The sequence below is a fragment of the Triticum dicoccoides genome, chromosome 4B (assembly GCF_002162155.2).
Source record: "Triticum dicoccoides isolate Atlit2015 ecotype Zavitan chromosome 4B, WEW_v2.0, whole genome shotgun sequence".
Lineage (NCBI taxonomy): Eukaryota > Viridiplantae > Streptophyta > Magnoliopsida > Poales > Poaceae > Triticum > Triticum dicoccoides.
In genome coordinates, this window is record NC_041387.1 from 630,552,078 (window position 1) to 630,561,211 (window position 9,134).

General features: G+C 47.8%; 1 pseudogene; it reads right to left on the minus strand.

The window, feature by feature from the left end:
• Nucleotides 1-3,138: 3,138 nt before the first annotated feature.
• LOC119292921 lies at nucleotides 3,139-5,352 on the minus strand (annotated as a pseudogene).
• Between the last annotated feature and the right edge of the window lie 3,782 nt (nucleotides 5,353-9,134).

The window sequence follows — 9,134 nt, forward strand, 5'->3', positions numbered from 1 at the left end:
CTCATCGTTGACATGCCGGCAGCGCACTCTGCTCGTGTCCGTCCACGCGTTTTGCTCACCATTTAGGAGGCCACGGCACACTCCGCTCTGGCGTCCCTGCACTCCGCTCTGCTCGCCGTTGAGGAAAATTTACAATGGCAATGGTTGATAATTGTCTTACATATTCAAGATAATTTAAAATGCCACATGCGACAATGCCCAAACACACACTTTAGCTCTTCCTATGAGAATTGCCAACATATCCGCTACTATATTGAACAAGATAGGAGACATCGGGTCCCCCTGTTTGAGACACTTGTGTGTCTAGAAATAATGACATGTATCATCATTCACTTTAATCCCTATGCTTCCTTTTTATATAAATGAATTGACCAGCTTCCTCCAGGAATCGTCAAAACCCTTCATACGTAAGGCCTGCTGGAGGAAAGGCCATTTAACCTTGTCATACGTTTTTTTTAAATCCACTTTGAAGACCACCCTGTCTAGTTTCTTTGAGTGTATCTCATGAAGTGTTTCATGTAGGACAGTCACACCCTCTAGTATGTTTCTGCCCGGCATGAAAGCCGTCTGAGTGGATTGCATCACACTATGTGCAATCCACGTTAGACTGTTAGTCCCAACTTTAGTAAAAAAATAAAACTGACAAGTCACAATGAGCACACATATCGGTCGGAACTGCTCAATGCACACTGCCTCCTCCTTCTTTGGCAACAGCATTATCGTTGCAAAGTTTGGGTGGGATAGCTGCAGATGGCCACTAAGCAAGTCGTGGAACATCAGCATAAGGTCACCCTTAATGATATGCCAATATTTCTTATAAAATTCTGCTAGGAAACCGTCTGGTCCTGATGCCTTATTATTCTTCATCTATGATATGGCTTCAAACACCTCTTTCTATGTGAATGGTGCGGAGGTATATCCCCAACCACATGCTCATCCAAAGACACAAAATTGCCTTCGGGAACACCAAATAGTTGTTTATAGTAATTAGAGATATACAATTTTAGGTTCTCGTGGCCTACAATTATATCCTCATGCTGCTCAAGCTGAATTTTTTTCTTCTTTCTATGCTTTCCATTTGCAATCATATGGAAAAAATGGGTATTGTCGCCCCCTTGGATCATTTGTCGCACTTTAGCTCTAAGTGCCCATTTAATCTCTTCTTCTCTTAGAAGCTCTCACAGTTTCTGCTCAGCCTCCGTTTTAGATGCCCGTTCGTCCACATCTAATAAGATGGATTCGACCTTTAGATCGAGTTCATTTATAAGATTAATAAGCCTCTCTTTTTTCACCTTATAGATCCCACTTCCATTTTTAGCCCAGCCCCTGAGGAACTGCCTCAAGTGTCTAATCTTATTTTGCCACTGCTCAATATTCGACCTCCCTCCTGTGGCCTTAGCCCATTCCCGGGCTACCAGCTTGATGAAGCCCTCTCTCTCAAACCATGCTAGTTTGAAAGAGAAGACGTTCTTGTTTCCCGCATGTGTCGCTTCCCCATAATCAACAAGCAGCGGGGTGTGATCGGAAATTCCTCTCTCTAGAGCTTGGACCATCACCAAAGAAAACTTTGATTCGCAATCAGTACTAGTGAGAACTCGATCCAACTTCTCGTAAGTTGGATTTGGCAATGTGTTTTCCCAAGTAAACTTTCTGTCTGAGAGTTCTATCTCCCTCAGGTCAAGACTCTTGATAATGGTATGAAACATGAATGATCATTTGCCATCAAAATTATTGTTTTTTTTTGTGTCTCTTCTCCTAATGATGTTGAAGTCACCTCCAACCTGGATAGATAATCTCTCATCCCCACAAACCCGTACAAGGTCTGCTAGGAAATCAGGCTTGAGCTTTATTTAAGCGGCTCCATATACATCAACTAGCGCCCATCAGAACCCATCAATCGGGCACACCTTGAATTTGACGGCAAAGTCCCCAAACACTACATTGACAGCCTCTAGTGTCTCGCATTTGACCCCAAGTAAGATCCTGCGGGATCTTCCTCTTGTAGGTAGACAATGCCAGTCAAAGGCAATACCACCAGATATGGTGCTAAGAAATTGTGACATGAAATTATCCCTACCTGTCTCAAGTAAGGCAATAAAGTCCAACTTATGTTCTAATGATGCCTCTACAAGGAACCTTCTTTTAGCTAAGTCTGCCAGGCCTATGCTATTTCAAAAGATTCGTTTATCTTTCAAAGTGAAATTTCTTTGTGGTCAGAATTCTAGCGCTTCTACGTACGGCGGAAGTAGGATAAATCTTCCTCTTCCAGGTACGTTTTGTCTTATCATGCACAACCTCTTAGTCCGCATAACTGAGGTGTGTTTGTGCGCTCATATCTGGATGCAGGGGGCGTATACCCATTTGAGCCCGTGTCAGCATCCTCTTCCTGTAACACACTAGAGGGTACTAGATCCTCATAGAGCCACTCTAGTGCCCCAACCGCTAGAGCATTAATGTTCGTATAATTCATTGGTTTTACCCTGCAATATTATGAATCATCTCCATGGCTCTATCGGTAATCGGCCTCCAAGTCTAGCAAGTCATTTACTGATTTAGCTACTTCTTTCCTAGTGTTACCCAGTGAAAGACCCAAGTTATTAACATTATGTATGATTTCATCATCGGAGAAATGCAAAATTGAGCAACTCGTATTGACTGACATACCTGTAGTGACCTCGATGTCACGAAGCTTGGCCGCCCGCATGGCGTGCCCCAACTGCAGGTCATCAGCAGGTTGAGCCTGAATCCGGTGACTCACCCATATGTCTCCAGACTTCCGGTCCGAGATCCCTCCGAATGCTATGACGTCATCAGTAGTAGGCCCAGTTGGGGTATGGCTGCCTGCCAGGTGCCCAATTGTACCCTCCGCCACTGAAGCAACAGGTGGCGCCCACACAGGTGACCGCATGCTCTGCTTGCGCAGACTGTGGGTGAAACCGTCTGTCCGAGCTCATTCTCGGAAGTAGAAGCCATGTCTACATGTGCATTTGTATACTGCAGATATATATTTATGAAGAAGCTCAGTACATTTCGTACTGGTTCTCAACATTACTTCAGTTCTACCACATGTGACAAGTGGTAAGCAATCCAAATAATTAAAAAAACATTACTTTAGTTCTCAGTTGTATGGGTGATAGATGGAACACAAAGAAAATGCCAATATAATCATTAACCCTTAACATGATTGGATACACACATCTAACAAGATTACTGAAATGCCAATATACAGACATACTTACACAATAATTATATGCTCATACCAAAAGATGCGGTTAATTGATTATTATTTTTCAGATATGGCTTGGCCTTCGAGCTGCGCCTTCCCCTTGGGGCCGTTCTTCCTTATGTACACCCTATACTCGTCGAAGGTCATGGGAGAGTAGAGGGACGGCAGCTCCGGCGTCAGCAACTCCGGCACCGGCTCTATCAAGAGGTCGCCTCTCGGGTTGTAGAAGAGCGCCAGGGAGATGCGCTCCTCCTTGGCGTTCACCGTCACCCGGTGCTCCACGCTCTTGTACGCTGAGTTGCTCAATATCTGCCCAATTTTTGAAGCAATTGTTTCTTAGTTTCGGAGTAGGGAAGGCGAACGACCGTTAAAAAAAATCAAATGTGCGAATACGACATATACCTGGATCTGGTCGCCAACGTTGACGATGAAAGCGTCGTCGTTGACAGGCTGCACGGTGACCCATCTGCGCGGCGGACCTGCAGGCCGCGAACGTGCTCGTCGGGTTTTGCTTCGGTACACAAGATATCTCCCTTTCAATCAAAAGGATTACATTGTTCCGATCTCTTGTTCAATGCGTGGGGAGAATAGGAATTAGAAGTTGATCATGAATTTACAAGAATACCCTTTTTTGAGTAATTTCGAAATTCGTGTAAACTTTTAAGGGGGTTGTACTATGCAACATATCTTCAGCAAAGGTTGCTTATCTTTATTTTTTGAGGATTAAAGGTTGCTTATTTGGGTTGTGTGGATCTTGCTATACTCTGGCCACGCGGGACTGTGAATGTCGAACTGAGTCAATAAAGCTCATTTTTTATCATAAAAATGAAGTCAATCCTCGGCGAAAAATCCTACCACATGTATATGTACGTTTTCTTTCTAGCTAAAAGCAGAAAATGGCATTGTGTAAACTTTTATTTGTAAGTAGTACTACTACCGAGTACATCCATCCGAAAAGGTATTATGTTAATTTCTACTTCCAGAATATGGAGTGCCATCAAGAAACAGTGACTCTGCACGTATGAAATCATATTTCTAGGTTACATCCGTCTGTTGCCATGTTTTTTGTTGGCAAGCTTGGAATAGTAGCTGTCACCTTGCTTGCCGGTCCTGACGCTATTGCACGAACGAACGTCTCGCCACTTTTCATTGCATGCGTGCGCACGCATGTGCTAGCTATAGCTACAGTAACTACTAGCCAGTCATAATCATGAAAAGAAATTTAAAAAAGGGAGTATCTAGAACTCATCTAGATGAGACATAATTTAGTCCCATTCACTTTGAAAACAAAAAAAGATACAACCCACGTCAGTATACATGCATCTTATAGCATCACATTCAATAGCTATAAAAGATGAATGTGACTAAATTATATTTTATTTAGATGAGTTCTAGCAAAACTGTTTAAAAAATATGTTGATCATAGGGAACATACTTGCAGATACCGGGATGTGGCCAGTACTTATCGGGGCTCTTGGCGTCCTCCGGCGCGAGGTGGAGGAAAAAGTAGTCTCCCCAGTCGAGGGTGGCGCCCTTCTGGACGCCGATCCGGCTGCCGTACCCCTCGTACGTCCGCGGCAGGTTGGCGTAGTGCTGCTTGGCCGGGATGGGCAGCCGGAAGAAGCCGCGCCAGGCCTCCCGCGCCGCGCGCATCAGCTCCGGCGCCACCCCGTGGTTCACCACCTGGAAGAAGCCCCAGTCCCGGCACGCCGCGGCAACGGCGTCGGTGGCCAAGCTGTCGGTGCGGCCAGCGAGGAGGCAGGCGAGGTCGATGACCGAAATGCTCATGTCGGAGGGCTCGTGGAGGACGTGGTCTGGGCGGTCGCGCGGTTGCTTGACGTAGCAGCCCGGGATGGCGGCCACGTCGCTCTCTGCGACCGCCTGCACGCGGACGACGGCCTCCGGCCACTCTTGCATGCTGTCCGCCATTGCGCTGCGCGCCTAGCTATCTATGTATATGGACAAGTAGAGGAGTAAGTAAAAGTCGCTATACAGAACAAGGCAACTATAGCCATTAAACACCTTGGCGCACACGAACTCACCAAGGGCGCGAGCCACGTACAGCCGCACAACGGAGCCAAGAACTGAGGTTGAGTCTTGGCTGTGGAGGATGTGCATGCGCCTCCGCTGTTTAACTCGTGGCTTGGCCGGTGCTCGGCGGGGGTATACATAGAGTACGTGCAAACTCCCTCGGATTGTGTTCAACGTGGACAAATTGCTGCTGGTCTGGTTGGCCGACCGACCTCGGAGCGCACATGCAGCTGAGTCAGACCGACGGTGACTAAATCCGGAGAAATGGGGATTCGTCGCCGTCGAAATGGGGCCCGCCTAGCTTGCACATGGTCGCGGCCGGACGGGAGGACGATAACTTAAAATAGAGAGAGCTCATGGGTCCCTAATGATGGCATTTCCTCAGCCAGATTTAAATTCTAAACTTGACATGGCCAATACCATTTTATTTTTGATTTATTTCAGGATTTAATGAACTTATTCTTTCATTGTTCAGCGAAGTGCCCGTCAACAGCGAGGCACACTTCATCAAATCTCAAGACATGTTGTTCCAGTCTCTCAGAAGTGTATGGGTTGCTATATTCACCCATGGTAAGCCCGATGGGTAACCCGATTAGTCATGGATAAGGTATGATCATCATGTTCTCTCCATGGGCCAGCCGATGGGTCATCCAACTAATATTAGTGATTAAAATACTATATTGTGTGTGGACGTTTTGGTGAAGATACTTGCTAATTATAATTTATTTAGAATAACTCAACGCTAGGGTCTTAGCACGACGACTTTCCGACTGTCTACTACAACAAGTTGGGTCCGACTCCGGCGATGGAGGGGTGATGATGGCGACGTGCCTTCGGCTCGCTTCGGTGCTTGTATTTGTCATTAGATGGTCTATCAATCTGAATGTAATTTTTATTTCTGATATTCGTTGTACTGTCATGGTTGAAGATGAATAGATTGAAAGTTTTCTGAAAAAAAAGCAAAAACTCAGACGCTGCTAGTAGCTATGCTTGTAACACGGCAGCAGAGAGCTGTTCTCTACGGATGGTAGGTTGTCAACCAACGCACGACTAGTACGCCAAGAGCCCAAATCAGCTCGGCCCTGAATCATTTCTCTCGTGCACACAACACACATATATGTATGATGGGCCAAGTTCTCAAAACAAATGATGGGCCTAAGAGCATCTCCAGCTGCGTCCCCAACAGGCCTTTACCGGATGAATTTTTAGCGTCGATGGCCGAAAATCGGTCCAGTCGCGTCCCCAGGATCTTGTTTAGCGCCGGTTTGGGCGAAATTCATAGCCGGCGATCCCGCCCTAAATCCAAGCGACCGGGTGTCCCCTGGGCGTGGCAGAAAAAGGAAGCCCTTTTCCAGCCGTTTCCTTCCGCTTCCCTCCCTCGGCTTCCCTCTCTTCTCCATTCCTCCCGCCAAACCCCCGACTCCTCCCAGCCCGCGTACGCCGACGACCCCGCCGGAGGTTGAGCTCGGCGTTTGATCGCCGTTTGATGCATTCCTTCCGCGCGCCCTTCCTTTTTTGTACGCCGAACTACCGCGTATCCTTTCATTTGATCGCCAAACTGTGGCACTGGATCGCCAAACTATTGCGATGATCACCGAATTGTGGCTTTTTTGAGCGGGAACGATCGATTTTGAATATGTGGCGTCTTGGGGGCGGCACCTGGGGACGTGGCTGGGAAGAAACGAACCCCAGGGACCAATCTAACGCCGATTCGCCCCCACGCTGCTCTTTTTTGGCGCCCTGGGGGACCGAACGGCTGAAGATGCTCTAAGCATTGTTCAGCCATTATCAGCCCATGGTAGATATGCAGCCGCACGAGGCAGTGGCAAGGTTGTTTTAGTACCACCTCGACTAGCTGACGAGAAGTGTAGCTTCGACAACACTATAAAGGTAGCAGGTGGACGACCAGTTACCTTACGCTTGCCCATATAAATGCAGTACTGTACGCGAGCTTGCTCCGCCGCTATAAAAATAGTATTGTAAGTGAAAACTAAAACTAATGATATTTTTAGTCATGCCCGATGGGTGCCCGATTAGGTCGGGTAACCCGATGGGTTCGGACATGGGTCTGCTTTGAGACCCATGGGTAGGGTTGCGGGCGCAAGCTTGACCCGTTAAAGGGTTCGGGTGTGGGTCTGTTTGATGTTGACCGGGCCAAACCTGACCTGATTGCCAGGTTGACTGATAGTAATAGTGTGTACATGTTGACCCGGCCAAACCCGACCTGATTGCCAGGTTGACTGATAGTAATAGTGTGTACATCCGTGTGATCATAAGAAATGTTCAAGAGTGTCTGCGTCTATTCTGTGTTTCACAAAAAAACACACATAGAAATAGGAAAAAAAATTAGGATTGTAATATAAAATTCATTGAAATCTCACATGATTTTGTTTATTTGGTTGGATCATCATAGAAAAAACAAGACATTCTTTTCGAAAGAGTGGATAACAAATTTTCTATGTACGATATATAGTACAATTGAACTTTCTGAAATCCTATATACTTAAGAGATTCATCCCTATAACACCCTGGAATTTGGACCTTTTGCTTTTTTTATATTCCCTTGGATTTCATTCGGTTTTTCCTTCGATCTTATTTGAACTAGCTCTGTTGGACTTGCATTTTCTGAAACCTGACAGGAACCACTTACATTTGAGTCACTCACCTTTAACACTTCAACATTCTAACCCTAGCTCATTTCCCGAACTCCTTTAAGTATATTCCTTTTTTAATAAAAGAATGCGTGCCTTTGGGCACTTGGGTTATGAAGTAACCCCCTCTTCTGTTATCCTGAAAATTACCGATAAATTCCTTTAGGGCGTGTTTGGTTACCCGCATCGAGCCCAACCAGGTCCGTGCGGGAAGGGAGACGCCTGCTTGGTTGCCTGGTTTTCCTGTTGGGCCTGCACCGCACGCTTCTCAAAGCAGCCCAGAGCCTGGCTCGCTGGAAACGCCCGGATCGGCAGTTTCTCGCGAGCCAGGCTGAGTGCGGCGCGAGGTCGCACGAGCGGGAGCGAGGCGAGGGCGAGGGGGGATGACGGAAGATGGAAATCTGGCACGTCGTCCCGACGCCAAATTAGCCTCACCCCCTTTCACTCGCTCACCCATAGCCAATGCCTCCCTTTCTTCCCTGCTGCCTCACCACCGGCGGCGACTGCGATTTCAGATCTGCGCTATAGTCGGCGGCGGCGGTGGAAGAGGCGACGGCGTTTGCGGCGGATCTGGTGCTCCCCTTACTGTTGGCCACCGTCTGGTCGACCTAGTCTGTGCCATGGTTCCCCCTACGCTGTCCTCGTCTCCGATGCCGGTAAGCAACACCCCCTCCCCTTTGTTCGCTCAGTGGTTAGGTCGTTAACACTATTAGGGAAAACCTTATACACAGAATCTTAGCAGTAGCACTGGTCAAATATGGGCGCTACTACTACTTAGTAGTAGCATGTTTAAATAAACTGCGCTACTGCTACTACTTTAGCAGTAGCGCGTGCTATGACAACGCGCTACTGCTATGTTTGTACTGGGCGCAGATGGCTAGCCCACTTAGCAGTAGCGAGTATCTCTGGCCAGCGCTACTGCTACGTCCCATAGCAGTAGCGCGTGCTAGAAAAACGCGCTACTACTAAATTACCTTATCCTACACACGCCCGACCCTCTCACTCACTCTCCCTCTCACTCTCACTCTCGCCCGCTTCGGTTCCGTCGTCCGCCGCCGCCGCGCTGATCCTCTCCACCGAGGTACTCCCTCCATCCCGCCTCCTTCCTCCTCCCTCCTCCCCTCCCTCCGGCCGCCCTCCTCCCAGCGTCCCTTCCTCCTCCTCCTCCGGCGGCACCCTCCATCCTCCTCCTCTAGCCGCCCCCTCCCTCTCCTCCTCCCGCCCCC